Genomic DNA, 25,858 nt, shown 5'->3' with positions numbered 1-25,858 from the left:
GAAATTATATGGAAGTAAATGGCGAAAATTCACTTTAGGGTAAGGAGAGTAGAAAAAGGTAGAATAGAGCAGTCCACTAACAGGTCCTGCTCCATATGAGTTACCTGAGGGCGCTGTCCTTCAGTCACATTTGCAGAAATTCCCAGAGTTTTCACTAAGGTTTCTAGAGAAATGTGCTCACCAGGGGAATCTTGTACAAAGTGAAGCAAAACTTCTTCTCCTCCTTGTAAAAAAAAGAAAAAAAGAAAAAAGGGGGATAGAGCAAGTTAAACAGTTTAATTTCAGCAAAAAAATAAAAAAATAGCAGTGATGGATATATCCTATTAAAACATACTGAGCTGTAGTTTCATAATAGTTGGGGAGCCACACGCTGTGGACCCCCAGCTCTATAGATTTATGACAGGCTTTACCCTTCTTCCTCACTATCTTCGCCTGATAAGCTCCATCCTGCCATCTTGTGGTTGTTTTAGATAAATTCTTACAATTCTAATTTGTGAACAATTCATATAAAATCCTTTTACTTTTAGTGACAATCAACATCCCCCCACTCTGCAGGAGATCTCCACTGAAGCTTCCTTGCACCCCATCTGCATTTGCCTGTAAAATGTAAGTTAGTTGAAATAAAGTCTAACTTAGGTAAACACTATCATCCGTCAAGAAAAACGTATTATTATTATAGCGCCATTCATTCCATGGAGCTTTACATGTGAAAGGGATATACATAGCACAAACAATTACAGTAAATTTTGAACAATGCAAGCCGGCGGCTGGTACAGGAGGAGCGAGGACTCTGCCCGCGAGCGCTCACAATGTACAGGGATTTATACTCTAGGGCACATATCTCAAACTCTGGTCAGCAGGGCGACTGTATTTAGCCCACAACGCCAGGCAGGCCACCCACCCGGCATCGCACTTTCAACTGTATCAGCATCCTGGATGCTGACAATATTGAAAGCAATGATGGAAGGAGTTTCAGCAGACGCTCCCTCTCCCATCATTCTCCCTCTACATCTGACGTTTCAGCGCAGCGGGCGCGATGATGTCATTACAACGCACCCACTGTTCCAAGCAGTGCAAAGGATCAGAAGATGCACTGCAGAGACTGGAGCAGGGGGAAGTCGAATGAGGAGAAGGGAGTATTTTTTTTTGTTTAATGTGGGGCCTATTATACTCTACAGAGGATCATGTGGGGCCAGCTATGCAGGGCCCATTACTCCGTACAGAGCGCTATGCGGGGCCCATTACTCTGTGTGAGCAATCATACTGTGATGGGGTCACCATAATATGGAGGAATTCACTGTGGGGGTATCTTACTGTGTTTGGGAGTGGGGGGGCACTTGTTTGCATTAGACTTTATGATCTGTATTATTCAAGGTTTTTAACCTTTGTTATTACATATTTAAATTAGCCATATGCTTTCTACAGCTCTTACATAACATATTACAAATATTTTATTCTAAGATCTATTACTTAAAATTGACTTTTGTTTGTAGGACAACTACTTTAAGGCTGGTTTCACACGTCTGTCCGTATATTTCCGGTAGTGGAGATATCCACGTCCCGTGTGTGTCACACGTGTGGCAACCGTGTGCCGCATCAAGAGCACACGTACCGGCGCTTGGGAATCAGTGTACAGTTAGTGCTATTCCCAAATGCAGGGTGCTGAACACTGCCCTCATTATTGTCCCCCGCAGGCACTGTGATCGACACCAGCAGGGACACAATGGAGAGTAGTATTCTGCTCCCGAAGTGTCCACCTGTAAAAATAAGAATAAAATCCAAAATCCTTATACTCACTTGTCCTAAATGTCCCTGGCTGTAATCCATACGACCGCTGAGGCCGAGGAGAATGAGCGGCTGTCATGAGCGGGCCCCGGAGCTCAGGAGCGATGTCCGTCACTCACTAAGCACAGCTCCAGGACCCGCTCATTCTCCCCGACTCCTCTGCTGATGAGTCGCATGGATTACAACATACACGGGAACACTTAGGACAGGTGAGTATAAGGATTTTTTATTTTATTCTTATTTTTACAGGTGGACACTGCGGGAGCAGACCCTACTAGTCTCATCATTGTCCCTGCTGGTGCTGATCGCAGCGCCGGCAGGAAACCATGAAGAGTACAGCATTCAGCATCCGGCGCTTGGGAAGAGGGCTAACTGTACACTGTTTCCCAAGCGCCGGTACATGTCACAATGATGGCATCCGTGTTAGGCACGTGTTTACACGGACCCATTGACTTGAATGGGTCCATATGATCCGTGCTTTCGTTCAAAAAACTGACATGTCAGCTTGTGGAGCACACAGACGCATGGTTCATGGAAACACACTGACATGTGCACAGACCCATAGATTTGAATGGGTCTACATGTGCCAGTGTTTCCGGTACGTGTGGAAACTCATCACACGTACCGGAAATACTGATGTGTGAAAGAGCCCCAAGTCTGTTTCCATATGACAAGGTTCATTGTTATATTTGAGAAGGAAAAACTTCCTCAATTGGACCTTTTTTTTTTTTTTTTAAATAAAGATCAAGGTTGGCCTGGGATGTGAAGCTGTTCATTTTGACCTGTGACTGTAATGATATGGTAATTAGCCTGTATTATTTTTACATTATCTACTCTACCTTGGTACACTATTTGCACTCTAATCATGTTTAGCTTTACTTGTTAAGTGTGCGCTGTGTACTCATCGTCTAATCTGTTTCTAACCCTCTGCTAACACCCTGTATCCTGAGCAAATTCTTCTGCAGAATTGCTTATCCTATTTAATAGTGTGAGCGCTTGGGGATATGGACACCTTATGGCTGCGTGCCCACTATGCGTTTTTCAAGGGTTTTTGACGCTGAATTTCCGCAGCAAAAACGCTTAAAAACCGCTTGGTAATACGTGCCCCATGGTCCCCAAGGATAATCCGCATGTGCTCTGCACATGCTGCAGAAATTTCCGCTGTGGATTATCATTGCGGAAAAATACGCAGCATGTCCATTAATTTTGTGGACACGCAGCGTAATCGCCGCCATTGACTTGCATTGAAACGCATAATATCCGTGTTAGTACATTTGTACACATGGATATTATGAGTTTCAATGTGCGGATGGTACCCAGGTCTGGAGGAGAGGAGACTCTCATCCAGACCCAGGTACCATAGAACCTGTTAAAAAAAAGAATTTAAAATAAAAAATAAAGATTATACTCACCTTCTGATGTCCTCCTGGTGTTTTCTCGGCTCCGTCTGGTCTGCTGTATGGGTCGTGGTGTTGTGAAGGACCTGCCATGACGTCATTGAGTCATGTGACCTGACACGACTCAATGACGCCACCGCAGGTCCTTCACACCACCGCGAGCCGCCCAAGACACCGGACGGAGCTGAGAAAACACCGGGAGAACATCGGAAGGCAAGTATAAAAAATTTTATTTACCATTTTTATTCTTTTTTTTTAACTAACTTGGTCACACTACTATAAATCCATGCCGGTTGCATGGATTTATATAGTGTGAACAAGTTGTCAAGCACTTTCCAAGTGAAGCTAAAAATCGCTTGGAAGAGCTCTTGATAACCCGCATGCAGAAATGCATGCAAAAACGCTTGACATATATATATTTTCTGCATAAGTATATTCTCACCTTGGTGACAATATCTCAAACCTTTTTTCCCAAGAGCTGCAGGAACTATAGAAAGAGTATTATACCTACAATGAGAAATAAACATAAGTGAACCCTCAGTATATTGCATAGAAAAAGATTCCCTAATATAGTGCTCCTTAGCAGAAGGTTATGTGGCCACGGGTATTTAAAAAAAAGATTTATTTATATGTATGTGTTTTTTTTGTTGTTCTTTTTAATAGCATAAAACACATGGCTTTAAAAGGGTACCTGTCACCAGGACTGTCATCACTGCAATGATTAGGAACTTCAGTTTGAATCGCTTTTGCCAGTGAATAATTCCCCCCTTATTCATGTTTTTTTGGGACTAATTTATTGGATATGACCATACACATCTGCGTGCTTTTAAATAAAATAGTACTTTTATACGAAGATTCGAATTCTGGATTTCCCCTTTTCCTGTACTTTATATTTGGAAAACTTGGGGACAAGTTTCCTTTAAACGAAAACTACGAATTAGCCCACCTCTGCTTAGGCTAGGACACAAGGTTGTCTAATATAACCATCGGTCGTAGCCGAACTTTATGGACTTTTCAGACACCGACCTCTTGAATCCCAGCTCCTTGTAGCTCTGCTTGGATTCATCCAGTTATAATTCTGAAATAAAGCAGAGATTTGTAGTTCCACAACATCAAAAGCCAGAAAACTACAGAGAATAAAAGGCAGCCGAGTGCTGTTGAGTTTACAAGGCGTGATGTTCATTAACAAGATAAGGGAATGGCAATCAGGGTTGTGCAAAAAGCCATAAAACTATTGCGCAAAACCTGGAGTAATTCAAGGACGACTTATATCATATGCCCACCACAGGCTGAAGCTCCTCCTTGTATGCATCATGTCATGACATTGCATAATTAGCTACTTCTCAATAAAATATGTTATTAACCATTCCTTCTTTTATTAAGGGGGATAACAATAACATCACAGGATTGTGGGAAATCTTATTTTCTGATCATTTTATTTCATGTACAGTCTGCAAGACATAGGTGCTGTTTATGCAGATTCCCCTTAAAACAATGCAGTATCTTATGTTCTGTGGGCAAAACTACTGTGTGCATTCTTACAGCACTTAAGGGGTTATCTAGGACTATTTTTTTTTTTTCAGCAATCACACCCCTTCAAAAAAGCAGCCTGGAAGAAAAGCTGCTCTGTTGATGTGGAGCAGCTGATTCGCCGGCAGGCACAGTGGCGTGTAAAAGTTTGGGCACCCCTGGTCAAAATTACTGTTATTGTGAACAGTTAAGCAAGAGATATCTAATATATATATAATCGTCTTATCCCGTCAGTCTGTCTGTCTTTCTGTCCAGGAAATCCCGCGTAGCTGATTGGTCCGGCCGCGGCCAATCAGCGACGCAGGATTTCACAAAAAGATGGCGGCCGTTACCGGCTCATCTGCCGGACGGAAGTCAGCGGCGATGTAGCCGGGAGATGAGCGGCGCTAGCCGCTCATCTCCCCGCTGCTGGCAGCACAAGTACCCCGATGGGCGGCGCCGCTAACCTCCATGCGGCTACCGTCGGGAGATCAGCGGCTTGGGCCGCTGATCTCCCGACGGCAAGTGTGAAGGGAGGGACGGCGCCGCTGCCCGGTCCTCAGTAATATGGTTTGCTGATTGGTCGCGACCAATCAGCGATATTGGCATCAAATTTAAACACCGTTTTGCTAATTGGTCGCGGTCGCGACTAATCAGCGATTTTAGCGCCAAATTTAAACAAGCTATCTCGTCCTCACTAGTGTTGAGCCACCCCCGTAGTGTTCGAGTTCGGTTTGGTTCGTCGAACACCCGTGTGTTCGCCGAACTGTTCGTCGAACTGTTCGTCGAACACCTTCGAACACCGTTAAAACCAATGGCAGGCAAACAAAAACACATAGAAACACATAGAAAACACCTTCAAAGGTGTCCAAAAGCTGACAAACTGCTCAGAAGACACAACTAACACATGGAAAAGTGACAAGTACATATAGTCATGCGAAAAGAAAAGAGGTGGAGGAGTAAAAGGAGGGGGAGACACAGATATAGGCATGTCATGCCCTTCTAAAATCCAAAAAGTGAGAAGCCGACACGGCCAGTCCGCTCCTGCCCGTGCCACCTCCGTGTCGCCGGGTTTGTGCCAGAGCCGCGGTGAACCCTGACGGCCAGCCCCCCTCTCCCAATACTGGTGCCTGTCCGCTGGTGGGTCGAGAGAGCCCCCCTGTGGTGGAGGCAGCTCTAAGCTTTTTAATTTAAATTGTCTCTCTAATTTGAATGAATACACTTTAAATCCATTTACAAGGATCTATTGGAGGGCAAGTCTCATGCCAGCAGCCGCGTAATTCCAGCTCCAGTAGCGTCCACTAAAGCTGCTGCAGTTAAAAAGCTTTTATAAGGATCGAGCTCGGCTGTCCACCGCAAGGCATCCTAGTGCCAGTCCCAGCCCCTATGCCTTGGGGTGCCTCCTGATGCTCTTCACTAAGTATCCCGTGGTCCCGAAGCATTTCCTTTGAAAAAATTAAGTGTCCAAACTACAGGTGGTGTAGCTTGCTTAACAGCCGGGATAATCCGCTGACTAGCAGACACTGCTACTAGGCACAAAGTATTTCCTGGGCTAGATGCAGTTAAAAAATTGTAAGTAGATACTCTCGTTGGATGCTGAGAAAGCATTCCATAGAGTCTCCTGGCAAGCCATATATGATTCTTTTAAAAAGCTTGGGGTAGGGGTCTAGGGGACCCTTTTATAGCCAAAATCACGGCCCTGTATCACAATACGTCACCTAGGCTGAAGATAAATGGAACTGTAGCACCGAGGGCTCGGTTGCTACAGACGTATTGCACCTCACCCAGAGGTGTGATATCTCACTCTCAGATAAGGATGGAGTGTGGATCAGGACCCGACACCTGCATGCATTACACCACATTGCCGTGGGGCAGGGCGACCAATATGCCCCTGAGATGGGCACGACAGTCCCTGTCCCTGGCTGGAGTGGGGGGAGGGAACACTGAGGAAGGGGAACCCTGCAGTGCAGGAGCAGGGAGGAAGCAGTTCCTGGGTGCATTGAGAAGGGAGTATAAAAGGTGGGCACCATCTTAGTTCAGTGCAGAGAAGTCTGAGCAGAAGTGGCAGGGAGCAGGGGCTCTGCATGAGCTCTGCTCCGGAGGCGGGCCTAGTAACAGAGGCCCAGGCCTGCAAGAGGGAGAAGGAAGGAAGAGGAGCGGAGAAGGAAGGAAGAGGAGCGGAGAAGGCTCCAGGAACGAGGAATGAAGGGATCCCAGGGGTGCGGACGGGCGAGTCGCCACCGCACGCCCGAATCCACCTGCGTGGAGGGGTCAGGCCAAAGGGGGAGACCGGTCCCCGAACTAGTGGAGGCAGGAAACGACCCTCAGCTAGAAACCGGAGGCTCTGACATTTTATGTGGCGCAGCCCCTTGCTCCACCCGCTAGGAAGGCACCACATAGGGTCAGGGAAACTGGCGCCAAGTTTACCAAGAGGAGGCCCGAGGCAGCCGGACAGAAGTGTTGGTAAGAAAGGCCAGACAAAGGACACACAAAGGGGGTCCTGTGAAGCGCTCCAAAGTTATCTGGGAGTTGTCTGAGCCCCTCACCTGGTGAGCACAGTACGACGTGGGCAGCCGTTACCTGCAGACGTGGTCTGGATAATAAGAACTGTGAGTAAAGGCCCTGAACTGCATCACTGACTCCGTGTCATTACTGCTGCTGCCCTGCACCATCACCCCCATTCTCCGCATACACTGCCCTGAGGCTATACTCCTCCCGTGGGGAGTTATGCTACGCTCTGCTGCACCCACAACACCAGCCTTAGCGGTCTGCCCTGTAGCGGCGGTTCACTCTGACCGCAATCCATGGGTGGCGTAGTCGGACATTTAAACATCAAAACCACATAAATAGTTCCACCACTGGTTTGACCGCCCTGAGCCACGGAACCGGGTCGCCGCCACGAAGACTACAACCACCAGCATCCACCAAAAAGGGTCCGGCTCCGGGTGTCCCAAGGCCCAGGGGGTGCGTCAGAACATTTTCATCACCTTTCACAATCACCAATGGGACAAGGCAGGGATGTCCTCTGTCCCCTCTCTTATACATCCTAGTGACGGAGCACCTGCTCTCATCAATTCGCCATAACCCCAATATTAGGTGGATTGAGGAGGGAGGCACCGAGTACAAGTGCTCTCTATTTGCTGATGATGTCCTAGTATATATCACTCAATCACATATATCCATCCCTGCTGTTATGGCTGAAATAGATCACTTTGTTACATGGTAAAATTTTAAAATCAATGCAGCGAAGTCTGAGGCCCTCGATGTCTCCCTCCCTAAATCCATATAGGATTCCATCCAGTCCAACTTTCCCTTTGCCTGGCCCTCACAGGGTATCAAATACTTAGGAATTCCTATTCATAGAGACCTCTCCCATCTATGTTATCTTAATTTTGGGCCCTTTATTGAACAATTCCATACAGACCACGGTTGGCAAGTTAGAACTGTAAGATTCACTACGTGAACCACTGGTGTTTTGTGGAAAAGCACATGTACACCACGTTCCAAATTATTATGCAAAAAGTGTTTAGGAGTGATAAGGGAAGAATTTGTTTGTTTGTCAGTTAAACTCATTGATGGTGATGTGTGTCAGGGCTCTTTATATCACTGTAAGCAATTGCAGACACCTGTGCTAATTAGTTTGGCAGGTGTGTCCAATGAAAGGCAAGACTACTTAAGAAGGCTCTCTCACATTATTAAGCAGCCTACATTTTCTGCCAAAATGGGAAAGAAAAAGGATGTGTCGGCTGCTGAGAAGCAACAAATTGTGGAGTGTATAGGTCAAGGCATGACTACAATCAACATTGTGCGATGATCAGGATGAAGTGTCTTGGCAATCAAGAAGTATGTAGCTGATTCACAGTACACACGTGTGCGTGCTGATAAGGGCAAATTGAGGACTCTTTCCTACAGGCAATTACGTCAGGTTGAAAGAGCAGCGGCAAAAAAGCCTTGTCATAGCAGCAGACAAGTTTTTGAAGCTGCTTGTGCCTCCAACGTCCCCCGAACAACAAGATGCAGGGTCCTTCAGAGGTTTGCAGCTGTGCATACGCCATCCTGTCGACCTCCTCTATCCACTTCACACAAGCAGAAACGGCTCCAGTGGGCCAAACATTACATGAAGACTGATTTCAAAACTGTTTTGTTCACGGATGAGTGCCGTGCAGCGCTCGATGGTCCAGATGAATGGAGTGGAGGATGGCTGGTTGATGGACACCCCACGCAAACACGGCTACAGCGCCAACAAGGAGGAGGTGGAGTAATGTTTTGGGCTGGAATCATGGGGAGAGAGATTGTCGGCCCCTTTAGGATCCCTGAAGGCGCTAAAGATGAACTCCATAATGTATGTGGATTTTCTCAAACAGCACTTCCTGCCATGGTTCAAGAAGAAGAACCGTGTATTTCACAGCAAGATCATTTTTCTGCATGATAATGCACCATCTCATGCTGCACATAAAACATCTGCATCTCTGGCTGATATGGGCATAAAAGGGGACAAACTTATGGTGTGACCCCCATGCTCCCCTGACCTCTACCCCATTCAGAACCTTTGGAGCATCATTAAAAGGAGTGTCTATGATGGCGGGAGGCAGTTCACATCTAAGCAACAGCTCTGGGAGGGTATTCTGTCCTCATGCAAAACAATTGAAGCAGAAACCATCCAAAACCTGACAAATTCAATGGACGAGAGAGTTCAGAAGCTCCTTTCGAACAAGGGGTCCTATGTGAAAATGTAACATCACCTAGAATAAAGTTTTGAGTTGAAAACTGTTTGATTTCAGTTTCTAACAACCTGCTAATGCTTATAATTTCAAAAATGACCATTTTTTTGGTCTTTATTAAAATGAAAAGGTTGATCGAAAAGTTTGGGGGATCTAAGAGTGTGGCAACCCAGTAATCATGATTACTTCGAATTCTGACAATATGAGGGTCATGCTGCAGGTAGTGCAGCAAGAAGGCACTTATGTGTCTTGCGCATCTCGGAGCCCCAAAATTATTTTCCGGGCTAGATGCAGCTAAAAATTATTTTTAATTTTAAGTCTGGTGAAGCTTATTATAGATGGCCTAATAGGATCAGTGCTGCACACTGCTACAAAGCCCAAATTATTTTCCAGTCAAGATACAGATAAACATGATTAGTAATTTGAAAGCTTAAAACGGTTGGTAGGGTGATTTTAACCAATCATCAAGCTTTTACTCTCCCCAGGATGACACAGGGGTAGAAAAGTCGTTTCGGATCCATGATTTGTTCATCTTTATGAACGTGAGTCTGTCTACATTATCAGTGGAGAGCCGCGTGCGCTTATCTGTCAGCACACCACCAGCAGCGCTGAACACACGTTCAGACAGAACGCTGGCTGCGGGGCATGACAAGATCTCCAAGGCGTAAGTGGCTAGCTCCGGCCATTTATCCAGATTGGAAGCCCAAAAAGAGCAAGGGTCCAGTGACACAGTCGTGGCTTCAATGTTTACTTGGAGATACTCCTGTACCATCGTCTCTAGGCGTTGACTATGTGTCAGACTTCTTGTCTCCTGTCGCCTTGCAAAGGATGGGCTAAAAAAGTGGTGAAATGATTCCGCAAAATTGATGTTACCAGCAGATACTGTGGTTCTGTTACGGTTTGAGTGCTGAACACTTGACGGTCCCACGGTTGGCAAGTTGGAACTGTGAGATTCACTACGTGCACCACTGGTATTTTGCGGAAAAGCACATGTAAGATTCTGCAACAGTCTCTGCTGATACTCCTGCATGCGTGCATCCCTTTCTATGGCAGGAATAATTTCTGCAAATTTACTTTTGTACCGAGGATCTAACAGTGTGGCAACCCAGTAGTCAGGATTATTTCTAATTCTCATAATTCGAGGGTCATGTTGCAGGTAGTGCAGCAAGAAGGCACTCATGTGTGTTGCGCATCCAGGAGCACCAAGTCCCTGTTGTGTTGGTGGCGAGGTAACAATCATGCTTCCTTCCTCTGTCCTCTCCCCCCAACCTTGCACAACAGAAATGTGATCAAGGTCTCCCTCATCTGATGAGTCTTCCATCAGTTCGTCCTCCACTTCTTCCTGGGCTCCTGCACCTTCCTCACTAGTTTGGCTGCTACCATGCGCCCTGGTAAAATCATCTCCCCCACCCTCACATGCCTGCCGCCCTGGTGCTGCCGACCGTCTGGACCTTGCAGATGTTAGCCCTTCCGCATACAACTCCTCCTCCTCTACTTCCTCCACCTCCTCTTGTGCCACCACCTGACTCCGAATTCTGTTTAACATGTGCTCCAGCATGTAAATCACCGGAATAGTCATGCTGATAATGGCATCGTCAGCACTAAACATCTTCGTCGCCATTTCAAAACTGTGCAGAAGGGTGCATAGGTCCCTGATCTGAGACCACTCCTCCAGCGTGATTTGCCCCACCTCTGAATCTCGTTGGCCCAGGCTATACGTCAGAACGAATTGCACCAGAGCTTGTCGGTGCTGCCACAGTCGCTGCAACATGTGCAGAGTTGAATTCCACCGGGTAGGCACATCGCATTTTAGCCGGTGAAGTGGCAGGCCCAACGACTTCTGTAGAGATGTAAGTCGCTGAGCTGCGGGATGCGAACGGCGGAAGTGAGCACACAGCGACCGTGCCCTCTGCAGAAGGCCATCTAGTCTGGGATAGTGGGCTAAAAATTGCTGGACAACCAGGTTCAACACGTGAGCCATACAAGGCACGTGTGTGACATTGCCCCGGCGAAGGGCCGCACCCAGGTTTGCAGCATTGTCGCACACGGCCTTCCCTGGTTTCAGGTCCAGTGGAGACAACCATTCATGAAATTGGTTCTCCAGAGCTGACCACAACTCCTCAGCTGTGTGACTCACATTTCCCAGACATTTCAATGTAAAAACCGCCTGATGACATTGAGCCCTACTGCCAGCATAGTAAGGAGGTGTGCAGGATCCCTTCTGCGCAGTTAGAAAGCTTGTGGCATGACCAGACAGGCTTTGGGTGCAGGTGGAAGACCGAGAGGAGGTTGAGGAGGCAGAAGCAGTGGAGGAAAAATGACATAAAGAGGATTGACGCACAACTCGTGGGGACGGCAAGACTTGGACAGCAGCCCCTTGTCCTGCTGTCACCATAGTTACCCAGTGCCCAGTCAGCGACATGTAACGCCCCTGTCCATGCCTACTCGTCCAAGTGTCTGTGGTGAAATGCACCCTGTCACACACAGAGTTTCTCAAAGAAGCGGTGATGTTGTGTGCGACATGCTGGTGGAGCGCAGGCACACCTTTCTTTGAGAAGTAGTGCCGACTGGGCATCTGGTACTGGGGCACTGCGACGGACATAAGGTCTCGAAAATCCTCTGTGTCCACCAGGCGGAAAGGCAGCATTTCTGTAGCCAAGAGCTTGCAGATGGTGAAATTCAACCTCTTAGCTTTCTCATGGCTAGGAGGAAATGGTCTTTTACTTGTCCACATCTGAGGGACCGAGGCCTGGCTATTGTGCTTAGACGGGGTTGATAAGGGTGTCCCCGGCAAACTGCCGGTCTGTGAGGAAGATGCAGGCGGACATGTTAGGTTGCCTTGATCCAAAGGTGGTGCTATCGATGTCGGACAGCGCTCAAGACCAGCTGGTGTTCCCACCTCCAAAGAAAATGATGACCTGCCAATCACGCTGGCTGTTGCGGGTAAAGAGGTGGCAGGTCTGCGCCCCAAAACAGGTGTGACTGCTGTCCCCCCAGTCACAGAGGATGAAGAGGCCGCGGATGCACAAGATATGGCAGACGGTGGTTGGCCCGGCCGGCTAGGCCGCATTGTAGCACACTGAGCTTCCCACTGCAACTTATGCTTCATGTCCATGTGCCGGTTCATGCATGAAGTACTCAAACTATGTATTTTTTGGCCTCTACTTAGCTTTTGCTGACAAATGTTACAGATAACACGAGTTGGGTCATCTTTATCGATCTGAAAAAATGCCCAGGCTATGCAAGGCTTAGCACCCATGCGACCTGAAGAGCCACCACGACTTGTGGTGAGAGGCAGAGTTGTGTTTGAGGATGCAGTTGTTGACGTGCTTCCAGTACTACGTCTCTGTCCAGGAAGGCGCAACCTGACCTCGTCGTCACTAGCATCTTCCTCCACCTCCTCTGCTGACCTCATCTCTTGGCTGACTGTGGGTTGACAGTAAGTGGGATCTCCGACCTCATCATCATCACCCCGTGCGTTATCACACCCGTCGTCCTCAGAGCCAACCTGTTCCTGCCCTGACAAAAAACTAAAGTTGTCGCTCCAATCAGGTATTTGAGTCTTATCATCGTCTTCCTCATTGTCTCCACCAACAGGAGTTACAGTTTGGGAATGAGGGTCTACATTATGGTCAGAACCTTCTGCGTCTGGTCCTGGATCCGACTCATAAAGATTCTGGGCATCAGTGCAGATCATTTCCTCGTCTGGATTCACAGAAGTGCTGGAGTCGACCTCTGATTCCCAGGCTATAGTATGAGTAAACAGCTCTGCAGACTCAACCATCTGTTCTACCTCATACTCAGACGGGCAGCTGGAGATTTGGGAGCTGTGAGGAAGCAAGTGCGATTTGGGTGACACCTTTGAGGACTGGAGTATTTGTGATGTTGAAGTTGATGTGGAGGAGAGCCCACTTAAAGGAGCACTTGATATCCGTTGAAGCACCTGCTGTTTTTGTGCCTCATCTGGAATTTGTAGCGATTGGCGTGGCCGTAAGAAAGGGATCTTATCACATTGTCCGCTAAAAGAAGTAGACATTTTAGTTTGGCTGGAAGATGGTCTTTCTTCTGCACCTACCCCACGGACACAACCTTTTTTCCCCTTCCCAACACGCCTATTCCCCTTTCCACCAGCAGCAGGCCTTTTTCCACTCATTTTGGTGGTTAACTAATTCACAACTCTGGAGTTGTTTGCACAAAAAAACAATGGATGGTAACCGAGCAGAGCTGAGTGGCCAAACTGTGGTATTAGGCCAAAACTATTGGCTGGGTTAGATGCAGAAAAAAATTATTTTTAATTTGCAACCTGATGGAGGTCAGTATAGATGGACTAATAGACCAAGTCCCACACACTGCTAGAAGCCCAAATATTTTTTCAGAGCTAGATGCAGAAAAAAATTATTTTTAATTTGCAACCTGATGGAGGTCAGTATAGATGGACTAATAGACCAAGTCCCACACACCGCTAGAAGCCCAAATATTTTTTCAGAGCTAGATGCAGAAAATTTTTTTATTCAATTTGCAACCTGATGGAGGTCAGTATAGATGGACTAATAGACCAAGTCCCACACACCGCTAGTGTTATGTTCTGCTACCAAAGCTAAGGAAAGAGAGGAGATCTGTCCCTACTATAGGACTCAGCTGAATCCCTACGATGTAACAGGGAACCTGATCCTGCGATCAGACCTGCTAAAGTCCTAATCTAGTCTGTACGAAGACCTATAGATGTGGGGAGGGAATCCCTACAAGTACTAAGGACTGGGAGGAATATGGGACACCTCCTAACAGAAATAGTAGCAGACAGAAGAACAAACAAAATAGATAGAACATAGAGGTCCGTAGACCAAGCAAACTAACAGAGTAGACACAGAGCACAGGCTAGCTAGAAAGTAGATATACAATGAAGTCCAGCAAAGCCAGAAGGGTGGAGCAGGATTAAATAGGCCAACAAGGTCATGTGACCAGCAAAGGAAAAAAAACCTAACAGCAAGGTTCTAACAGCTAGAAGCACAAATATTTTTTCAGAGCTAGATGCAGAAATTTTTTTTATTCAATTTGCAACCTGATGGAGGTCAGTATAGATGGACTAATAGACCAAGTCCCACACACTGCTAGAAGCCCAAATATTTTTTCAGAGCTAGATGCAGAAAAAAATTATTTTTAATTTGCAACCTGATGGAGGTCAGTATAGATGGACTAATAGACCAAGTCCCACACACTGCTAGAAGCCCAAATATTTTTTCAGAGCTAGATGCAGAAAAAAATTATTTTTAATTTGCAACCTGATGGAGGTCAGTATAGATGGACTAATAGACCAAGTCCCACACACCGCTAGAAGCCCAAATATTTTTTCAGAGCTAGATGCAGAAAATTTTTTTATTCAATTTGCAACCTGATGGAGGTCAGTATAGATGGACTAATAGACCAAGTCCCACACACCGCTAGAAGCCCAAATATTTTTTCAGAGCTAGATGCAGAAAATTTTTTTATTCAATTTGCAACCTGATGGAGGTCAGTATAGATGGACTAATAGACCAAGTCCCACACACTGCTAGAAGCCCAAATATTTTTTCAGAGCTAGATGCAGAAAAAAATTATTTTTAATTTACAACCTGATGGAGGTCAGTATAGATGGACTAATAGACCAAGTCCCACACACTGCTAGAAGCCCAAATATTTTTTCAGAGATAAATGAAGAAAAAAATTATATTCAGTTTGCAACCTGATGGAGGTCAGTATAGATGGACTAATAGAATGATGCTATGCCCAAAAGATTTTACTTCACTAGGTGCAGTAAAAAAATTGGTATTCTATACACAGGTGGTATATCTTGCAACACAGATAGGCTACTCCACTGACTAACACACTCTGCAATAGGCCAAAAAGGATTAGCTTTGCTAGATTCAGCCAAATGCTGTGAAAAAAACTTGCACAGCACTGGCACAGACCTGCCTGGCAAAAACTGATAGGAACTGATGTAACCTAGTCCTGAAAAGGACTCCAATTACAATTAGTCTTTACTCCCACAATCTATCTGTTTAAGAGCACAGACCTGCCTGATAAAAGTCGTAGGAAATGCTGTAACCTAGTCCTTAAAAGGACTGCAATCACAACTATTCCCTACTCCCAAGCTATCTGTATATTTGTGCGAAAATTGGCTTGAAATTAACAAGGTATAGCGCACACAGCAACAGCGGTGCCGTCTAACACGCAGCTGCAGCAGTGAGAAAATGGTGGCAACGGGGAAAATGGCTTGGTCTTATAGGGCAAGGACATGTGACATACACTGCCAATCACACATGCCCTTGCTTGTGTGAAAAAAAACACTTCGCTCCGTGTGTGCGCTGCTGATAGGCTGACAGATTGCACCTCCCCACTGCAAATGCGGGAAAGAGAAAAAAAAATGGAGATCTTCATTGTTCCTGCAGAGATCCATCCCCTGCCCCTCCCCCCGCCCCGCTGTACACTCAAACTGCGTATTAATATTAATTTTCATCATTACTGAGAAAAAATCCAGTTATGATTTTGGTGCACGAACAGTTATCGAACATAACCTCGAACAGCCGAATTTTTCTCAAATTGTTCGTGTTCGCCGACCGGCTCGAACACCGCCCAAAACAGCTCGAATTTGAGATTGGCGAACAGTTCGAGTAGAACAACGCTCATCTCTAGTCCTCACTAACACAGTTCGCTGATTGGTCGCGGCCGCCACCAATCACCGATATTGCCGCCAAATTTAAACACCGTTTTTCTGATTGGTCGCGGCCGGCAACAGCGACCAATCAGCGATTTTGGTGCCAAATTTAAACAACGCTCTGCTGATTGCGCCCGGTCGGCCGCATACATATTCTAGAATACCCGATGTGTTCGAATCGGGCCACCATCTAGTACATATATATATATACACAAACACACACACACACACAAAAACACTGGGTACGGAAAGCATTCAAACCCCTTTACATTTTTCATTTTTTTCTCATTAAAGTACACTCTGCACCCCATCTTGACTGAAAAAAAAACAGAAATGTAGAAATTTTTGTAAATTTATTGAAAAAGAAAAACTGAAATATCACATGGTCATAAGTATTCAGACCCTTTGCTCAGTATTGAGTAGAAGCACCCTTTTGAGCTAGTACAGCCATGAGTCTTCTAGGGAATGATGCAACAAGTTTTTCACACCTGGATTTGGGGAGCCTCTGCCATTCTTCCTTGAAGATCCTCTCCAGTTCTGTCAGGTTGGATGATGAACGTTGGTGGACAGCAATTTTCAGGTCTCTCCAGAGATGCTCAATTGGGTTTAGGTCAGGGTTCTGGCTGTGCTAGTCAAGAATGGTCACAGAGTTGTTCTGAAGCCACTCCTTTGTTATTTTAGCTGTGTGCTTAGGATCATTGTCTTGTTGGAAGGTGAACCTTCGGCCAAGTCTGAGGTCCAGAGCACTCTGGAAGAGGTTTGAATCCAGGATATCTCTATACTTGGCCGCATTCATGTTTCCTTCAATTGCAACCATTAATCCTGTCCCTGCAGCTGAAAAACACCCTCATAGCATGATGCTGCCACCACCATGTTTCACTGTTGGGATTGTATTGGGCTGGTGATGAGCAGTGCCTGGTTTTCTCCACACATACCGCTTAAAATTATCACCAAAAAGTTCTATCTTCGTCTCATCAGACCAGAGAATCTTATTTCTCATAGTCTGGGAGTCCTTCATGTGTTTTTGAGCAAACTCTATGCAGGCTTTCATATGTCTTTCTCTGAGGAGAGGCTTCCGTCGGTCCACTCTGCCATAAAGGCCCGACTGGTGGAGGGCTGCAGTAATAGTTGACTTTGTGGAACTTTCTCCCATCTCCCTACTGCATCTCTGGAGCTCAGCCACAGTGATATTGGGGTTCTTCTTTACCTCTCTCACCATTGCTCTTCTCCCACGATTGCTCAGTTTGGCTGGACGGCCAGGTCTAGGAAGACTTCTGTGGTCCTAAACTTCTTCCATTTAAGGATTATGGAGGCCACTGTGCTCTTAGGAACCTTGAATAATGCAGTAATTCTTTTGTAACCTTGGCCAGATCTGTGCCTTGCCACAATTCTGTCTCTGAGCTCCTTGGGCGGTTCCTTTGAGCTCATGATTCTCATTTGGTCTGACATGCACTGTGAGCTGTGACGTCTTATATAGACAGGTGTGTGCCTTTCCAAATCAAGTCCTATCAGTTTAATTAAACATCTGGACTCCAATGAAGGAGTAGAACCATCTCAAGGAGGATTACAAGGAAATGGACAGCATGTGACTTAAATATGAGTGTCTGAGCAAAGGGTCTGAATACTTATGACCATGTGATATTTCAGTTTTTCTTTTTTAATAAATTTGCAAAAATTTCTGCATTTCTGTTTTTTTTTCAGTCAAGATGGGGTGCAGAGTATACTTTAATGAAAAAAAAAATGAACTTTTTAGATTTACCAAATGGCTGCAATGAAACAAAGAGTGAAAAATTTAAAGGGGTCTGAATACTTTCCGTATCCACTGTATGTATATATACACACACACACACACACACACACACACACACATATAATGTATTTTTTTAATTTTTATTTTTTTTGCCTAAAATAGAAAGGAAATCTGTCTTCTTAACTTTAGGCCTTTTATAAATCATTTCATCTTCAACTTGCTCAACTGTTAACTGTTCACAATAACAGTAATTTTGACCAGGGGTGCCCAAACTTTTATATGCCACAGTAGTGGTCACTGTTTTTTTTTTTGACTGTGAGCCTAAAAACTTAGTCCTGGACAACCCCTTTAAGTAAGGGGGATACAGACCAGCGTAAACAGTAAAACATATTTTGTTAACTGCCAAACAAGTTGTTATGGGCTTGTATATGAGAAGATTGTGAAAATGATCTGCAGTAGTGACTCCTAACCAGATCTTTGCTCCAACATCTGATAATCCAGAACCTATTTTTAGATAAGAGCAGCTATTTAAAATGTAAAGCTTAATAAGACAAGATCATAGAGATGTTTTTTGACATTACAGAAGCTTGATTGATGCCATTGATACTAATAGTGGAAGAATATAAAGGAAAACTCCAGCCAATATATAATATATACCTTGAGGGGCAAAATATGGCACAGGGAGGGTGTCAGTCACAATTGGTTATTTTATATCATGCTCTGTCCAGTCAGGCCAGACAGACACAACACGGTGTATTCATTTTTACAGGAGTCTTACTTTATCACCAGGCAGCCAATAATTTTCCATGTCGGTGAATGCAAATCAGTACCTCAGCTCCCTTGCCATGTCTTGGGGTCTTTGACCAACATGTTGCCTGTAAATGCCGAACTTGCCTCTATGTACACTTACCCCCTGTGAAAAATTTACCATCTACAAATTCTTCCAGCCCCAAACTCTCCGGTCCAATCCCGATCAGACGGATTTGGTTGTCACCGAACGAATTTTGCAGCTTGGAAACTTCTTTTGCCATCCAGCGGCAAACCTGGCAGCCGAATCTTCTCAGGAAGAACAGGACGCTGGTGTGGTCTCTCCACAGCGACTGCAACTCAACTGTCTGAAGGTGCAAAATGCCAAATGTAATCCCCACAGCTGACTATCAGCAGCGTCCAGACATCTGTATATTCATCATGGTTAGACTCCCCTATGTCCACTGCATCTGAGATACACATGTAACATATACACTGGACATACATGACCAAGGACTGTCTCAGCACACAAAACGGGTAGATGTCCGCATGGTGACCTGTCACCAGTTTGTATGCATAGCTAATAAAAGAAGATTTTAGGATTACCACCTTTCTTCCTCCGAATGGCAGATACGGTGTCCATGCTCCGGATCACAGAACTTACAAGCAGCACAGAACGGGATCTACTCCACAGAAATCTTCAGGCAGGGTACATATCTGGGCAGTGCTACCCTACAGGCCTCCCGAGCTGCAAGGTAGGGCTTTGGGTATTAGACAAGCAGTCTTGATCTACTCAGGGCTCGTACACACAACTGTTATCAGTCAAAAAAAAAATATATATATATAATCTATCGGATTGTATAAGGCTGACAAGTGAGAGAAAAAAAAAATTCACCATACTTTTCTGGATGAAAGTTTGGACCTATTTTTTATACTATCGCATAAACCTATCCTTAGGGAGACCTGTTAGTACACGAGTTCCTATTAAAAATAAAGCTGTTACACAAATCCCTAGGGGCAGTTGGCCCTTCTACGTATCTGTTATGCCATCCAGTCTGACTTTGGTGCCAGGACACATTACCATTTACATAAACTCTAAGCCAGTCTCTTCTTCAGTCATTAAAATCTTCCAAGACATGAAAGCAAAAAGCGGAGGGAAACCTGTAAGCCTCCTGCTGTATAGGGTGGCTAAGGCAGATAAATACCGCACAAACCAAGGTCTTCTAGGACCACCCTTTAAATTTGGCGTTGCTCTGAATGTGGGCAACTATCAGTGCAATGCACCGTGGAGCTCCCTACGCTTGCACTTGGTGATGCCCTATTCTATTTATGTTCTAGTACCTGTCAGTCAATAATTCTCCACCGAGCAGCATATCATGCTCAAAAATATAAAATTAAAAATCTAGAAGTAAGGCTTTTTTTTTTTTTAAATAATTCTCACTGGTCGCCATCTTTGGCTGTTTTCAGCAGCACTCTGGTCCATGCCGGTACCACGTGACCGCATCTGTAAATCATCAGATCATACTGCATCTTCTGTGTGGAGCGGTGGATGCTTTCTCTATTTACGTCTATGAGACTCAGTATGAGGTCTCGTTAAGTGTCTCATAGGCTAAGAGCAGGTGCAGACTGCCAAAGATTCTCTCATCGTGCCGATTATGCAAATCACACTCCGATCAGTGTGCTCAGATTCTCTCAGATGAGAGAATCGGAGCACAAGTGGAGAAGATGAAGAAAAAAAAAATGTCTGAATGTTCTCCATTCGGTCAGTGATCGGAAATCAGACCTCACTCAGATGTCATCCGAGTGCAGTCCAATGTTTCCCACGCACTCACTGAATTGCATGGCTGAGTGCGATGTGAATATCAGATCAAACTAGAGCATGCATAAATAATTATTGAACAGCTCGATAGACTAACATTGGTCTGGGTGTAATCCAATGTTTTGTTGGATTTTATATGGACAGATCATACGGTTGTCTGCATTAGCCCTTACACATTGAGAAAATTCAAAAAGTGACCTCCATTCCATACAGCAGAAAGTGTGGTTCAGAAGGACGCAAATGTGGTCATATCAGTGCGCTGCTGAAAACGGTAACCTGAGAATATATTACTGCGCTCATTGGACATACACACCTAACAGCTACCAATGGAAGAAATTAAAAAATTCTGAGTACTCCTTTAAATAAGAGGAAAAATAAGATTCTCCTCAATGTGCAGAATTACATTTTCATACATTTTTGATCCAAGTGACCATCTTTACCATCAGTGTGGTAATCCTGTTTAATTCTAAAAAAAACAAAAATAAATTCAAACTGCTCCTACTCGTTAAAGAGAACCTGTCAGCAGTATTTAGCCCTTTAAACTAAAGGCAGGGCTATAATGGCACAGCGAAGCTGATTAATCTGATACCTGATATGAAGGGATTCACTCAGTGGCTGCTGAATACTCACCTTGTGAAGTTTTCAGAAAATGACGTCTTGTGTGCTTCAGGGCATAACGTGGGGGCAGGATCTTCTCCCCCCACACCCCAAGCCTCCTCTGCTTCTTGTACAGGTCACTGATTATTCAGTGACCTGACTCAGTTTTGAAATTCTGCGCCGCCATCATTGTGTGGGCGACACGTGCACAGTGAGAGCTGGTGTCTTATGTGCAGGACTTCAATAAAATGGCGCCGAGGCGGCACATGCGCAGATCGAGATTTCGCTATAGAGTTCGCTTTATTGACATTTTGGGGTAGATCCGATGTTTTAAAAAAAAACGTATTTCTGGCGTTTGGAATTTTTTTCTCGTTACACTGTTTACAGATCGGATTAATTCTTTTTTTTATATTGATAGATCGGGCGATTCTGAACTCTGCGATACCAAATATGTGTATGTGTTTTTTTTTTTAGTATTTTATTTTGAATCGGGCAAAAGGGGGGTGATTTAAACTTTTATATTGTTTTAATATTTTTAAAAACATTTTTACACTTTTTGCTTGCTTCTATAGTCTCCATAGGAGACTAGAAGCAGCAATTGTCCGTACGCCTCTGCTACATAGAGGTGATGAGCAGATCACCTCTATGTAGCAGAAATGCTCCTGTGCTATGAGCGCCAACCACCAGATGGCGCTCATAGCGATCAGTACATGACAACCACTGGGGTCTGCTGCAGACCCAGGGTTGTCATGCCCACCCATCAGTGAACCGCGATCACGTGACGGGGTCACCGATGGGTGGGGTAAGTGACGCAGTTCCGGGGCGGCGCTGTTAGGCTGCGTGCACACGATGTGTTCTTCATGCGTTTATGCTGCGGAATTTCCGCAGCGGAAACGCATCAAAAACGCATGGTAATCCGCACCCCATGGTCCCCAATGGCATTCCGCAATGTCAATGCACATGCTGCGGATTTTTCCGCAGCGTTTCTGCAGCGCAAATAAATCCGCAGCATGTTCATTAATTTTGCGGAAGCGCCGCCATTGACTTGCATTGAGACGCATAGAATCAGTGTCTGTACATTTGTACAAGCGGATTATATGCGGTTCAATGTGCGGATGGTACCCAGTTCTGGAGGAGAGGAGACTCTCATCCAGACCTGGGTACCATTGTACCTGTGAAAAAAGAATAAAATAATAAATAAAGTTTATATTCACCTGTCCGGCGGCCCCTGCAGCGCTTCTCCTTCCAGGACCTGAGATGACGTCGCGGTCATGTGACCGCAGGCTGTCTCGCGAGATGCCGGCAAGCCAGGAAGGAACCAGGAAGGAGCGCGACAGCACACGCGGCGGCATCGGAGGCAAGTATAGCTTTTATTTTTTTATTTTTACGGTCACACTATATAAATCCATGCCGTTTGCACAATCTGCATGCGTTTTTTCTGCCAGGGAGATGCAGAAATGCTGCAGAAATTTTCTGCTTCATTTCTGCATCGTGGGCACATAGCCTTAGGCTAAGTGCCCATGATGCAGAAATGCTGCAGATTTTTTCCGCATCTCCCTGGCAGGAAAAATGCATGCGGATTTTACATGCGTTTTTCCCGCCAGGTAGAAGCGTTTGTCAAGCGTTTTTGCATGCATTTCTTCATGCGGGTTATCAAGCGCTTTTCCAAGCGATTTTAGCATCACTTGGAAAGTGCTTGACAACTTGTTCACACTATATAAATCCATGCAACCGGCATGGATTTATATAGTGTGACCAAGTAATAGTTAAAAAAAGATTAAAAGAAAAAACATTATACTTACCTTCTGATGGCCCCCGGTCTTTTCTCCGCTGCGTCCAATCTCTTGTACGTCTGGCGGTGGTGTGAAAGGACCTTTCATGGTGTCATTTAGTCATGTGACAGGTCACGCGACCGACTAAATGACGTCATGGAGGGTCCTTTCCCACCACCGAGAGCCATACAAGAGACTGGACGCAGCGGAGAAAAGACCAGGAGCCATCATAAGGTAAGTATATGTTTATTTTTTATTTTAAATTCTTTTTTTAACAGGTACTATGGTACCTGGGTCTGAAGGGGAGTCTCCTCTTCTCCAGACCCGGGTACCATCCGCACATTGAATCGCTTAATATCCGCATGTGCATATGTAGTCATGCGGATATTAAGCGATTCAATGCAAGTCATTGGCGGCAATTACGCTGCGTGTCCACAAAATTAATGGACATGCTGCGTATTTTTTCCGCAATGATAGTCAGCAGCGGAAATTTCTGCAGCATGTGCACAGCACATGTGGATCATCATTGGGGACCATTGGGCACGTATTACCAAGCGTTTAAGCGTTTTCGCTGCGGAAATTCAGCGGCAAAAATGCTTGAAAAACGCAAAGTGGGCACGCAGCCTTAAATGCCGCTGTCAGAAATTGACAGCGGCATTTAACATGTTGACAGCCGCGAGTGGATCGGGATTCCACCCGCGGCTGTTGCGGGCACATGTTAGCTGTATAAATCAGCTGACATGTGCCCGGTTCAGTGTGGGCTCAGCGCCGGAGCCAGCGCTGAACAGGAGGTGATAGCGTGGTGCGTACTATTACGCCACAGGCTTTAAAGGGGTTAAAATACACAGCGTAAAAAAAAAAAACCTCACCAAAAACCCATTGTGGGAACGTAGCCTTATGTTCACAGACTTATTGATTTGAATCCAAAACAAACATGTCCCTTATTCTTTTCATCATGGACACTCCGTCCACAAAAAGAAAAAAAAAACTACAGATGTGTGAATAGCCCCATAGACTATAATGGGTTAACGTGAAATACGGATTGAACAGGTATGTGAAAAGCGGAGGTCTGAATGAGGCCTTAGTTGAAGGTGGGTAAGAATAGACTCCCCCGCAGACTGCTGCATGGAGCCCCATCACCTCATTGTGGAGACCACAGCAATCTGAAAGCAGCCCCAAAGTTGTACCTCACTTCTGGGTGACTGTACCCACTTTCTGGTATGTGGGTGATCAGGTGAGCCTCATAGTTAGTCTATAGGGTATATAATGTGCAGACATGTGCATAATGACTGCAGAGCATGTACAATGATCACTCACCAGCATTGCTATATAACCAGGCACTGCAGAGAGTGATGAAATCCCCTAATTCATTACCACAGCTGAGACTGCGGATCTGGGTGTGATCTAGACAGCGAGGATAAGGAAACAATGGTATTAAGACCCCAGAACAGTATGATCAGACCCCAGCTCACCTCCCCGGTCAGAGCATTCTTTACTGGGAGAGCTCCCAGCTTCACCAGGTCCACATCCCCCATATCGTACGATGTTTTGGAGAGTTGCTTCCTGGTAGTATTACTACTGGTCCTGCAGCGGAATCCCCTCAGCCAATCACAGCTCAGGACCTCGCCGGGATGGGGTTGAAAGGGCGAGCTGTAGAGCCTTATATGGTATGTGGGCGGGGCTTAGTTGTATAAGTCGATACAATGTATCTTTCATAACATCGCTCTGAAAAGATGACACGTGACAAGATAACGGCTCCGGCAGAACTGCTGCTACAGCGGGTGGTGGAACAGTCCTTGTATACTGTGTGTGCAGGGTCGGTCTGGCCTGGCGGGAAATCGGAAAATTTCCCGGTGGGCCCCGATATGAGAGTGAGAAAATTGGTGGCGGGGGCCCTTTAAAAGCGCGGCTGAAGCAAATGTAGCATCGCGCGCACGGCACATTCATTGGTGACAGCGGGCCTGCAGTGACGTGCATGCAGCATACTTACCATGTGAGTCTCTGCCACTGAGAGGACGGATTCTTTCTGGGCGGTGACACGCACAGCGCGCTCTGCTTTCCCGCTGGCTGGCAGACTGTGCTGTGGTGTCAGGTGACACTGATGCTGACGCCGCTCTCTTCTGGCCTCTGATACGCCGCGACCGCGCTCTGCAGTGCTTTCTCTCTGCTCCGGGGCCGGCCTCTGAGACGCCGGCGCCACCGAAGCTGATGTCTCGCTCTGCTCTCCCTGCTCCCGGGCTTCTGATACGTCCCATCCCGGCTCCATATCTGCCCTGGCCTGCTCCCCTGTAGTAATACTGGCTCCCGGGTGGTGGCACCGCCCCCTTCTCTCCTGCTCTGACTCTGGGCTTTTTTATACCGGTTCCGGGGCTGGATATGTGGACGGTGACCTGCAGCACTCTACAGTTCAACTCTCCAACCAGGCCTGGAATTTGAAACAAGGCTGCAGGCCTACAGCTGTCACTGCTTCAATTTCATATCAAGAGCACCGTGCTAAATATTCAATAATGTTTTTATGTGTGAGTCATATGCCTGTGTGCGTGTATATGCCTGCAGTGCATGTGTGTATATGTCTGCGGTGCGTGCGTGTATATGCCTGCGTGTGTGTGTGTACAGTGTGTGTGTAAATGCCTGTGTGTGTACAGTGTGTGTGTGTATATGCCTGTGTGTACAGTGTGTGTGTGTATATGCCTGCGATGCGTGTGTATATATGCTTGCGTGTGTGTGTGTGTGTGTATATGCCTGCCTGTGTGTATATGCATGTGTGTACAGTTTGTGTATATGGCTGTGTGTGTACAGTGTGTGTGTATATGCCTGCCTGCATGTGTGTGTATGTATTTGAGTGCCTGCATGTCTACATGTGTATATGTGTCTTCACACGTGTGTGCATGCTTCCCTGCATGTCTGCATTTTTGTGTGTGATTGTCTGAGTGTGTCTGTGCATGACTGCGTGTACATTTCTGTGAGTGCTTGCCTGCATGTGTACGTGTCCCCATTTCTGTATGTGTATCTGCTTGTGTATATTAGGGCTCTTTCACATGTCCTGATATTTACGGGACTGGAGATATCC

The 25,858-nt window shown here is 45.8% G+C and overlaps 1 pseudogene; it reads right to left on the bottom strand.

The window, feature by feature from the left end:
* Positions 1-29: 29 nt before the first annotated feature.
* LOC141171746 (prostamide/prostaglandin F synthase-like) lies at positions 30-24,323 on the bottom strand (annotated as a pseudogene).
* Positions 24,324-25,858: the final 1,535 nt, after the last annotated feature.

The sequence above is a fragment of the Phyllobates terribilis genome, unplaced genomic scaffold (assembly GCF_046119375.1).
Source record: "Phyllobates terribilis strain yellow unplaced genomic scaffold, ASM4611937v1 Scaffold_12__6_contigs__length_324123572, whole genome shotgun sequence".
NCBI lineage: Eukaryota > Metazoa > Chordata > Amphibia > Anura > Dendrobatidae > Phyllobates > Phyllobates terribilis.
Note: the sequence above shows the minus strand (reverse complement) of the source record. Positions and strands in the feature narration are given on the sequence as shown.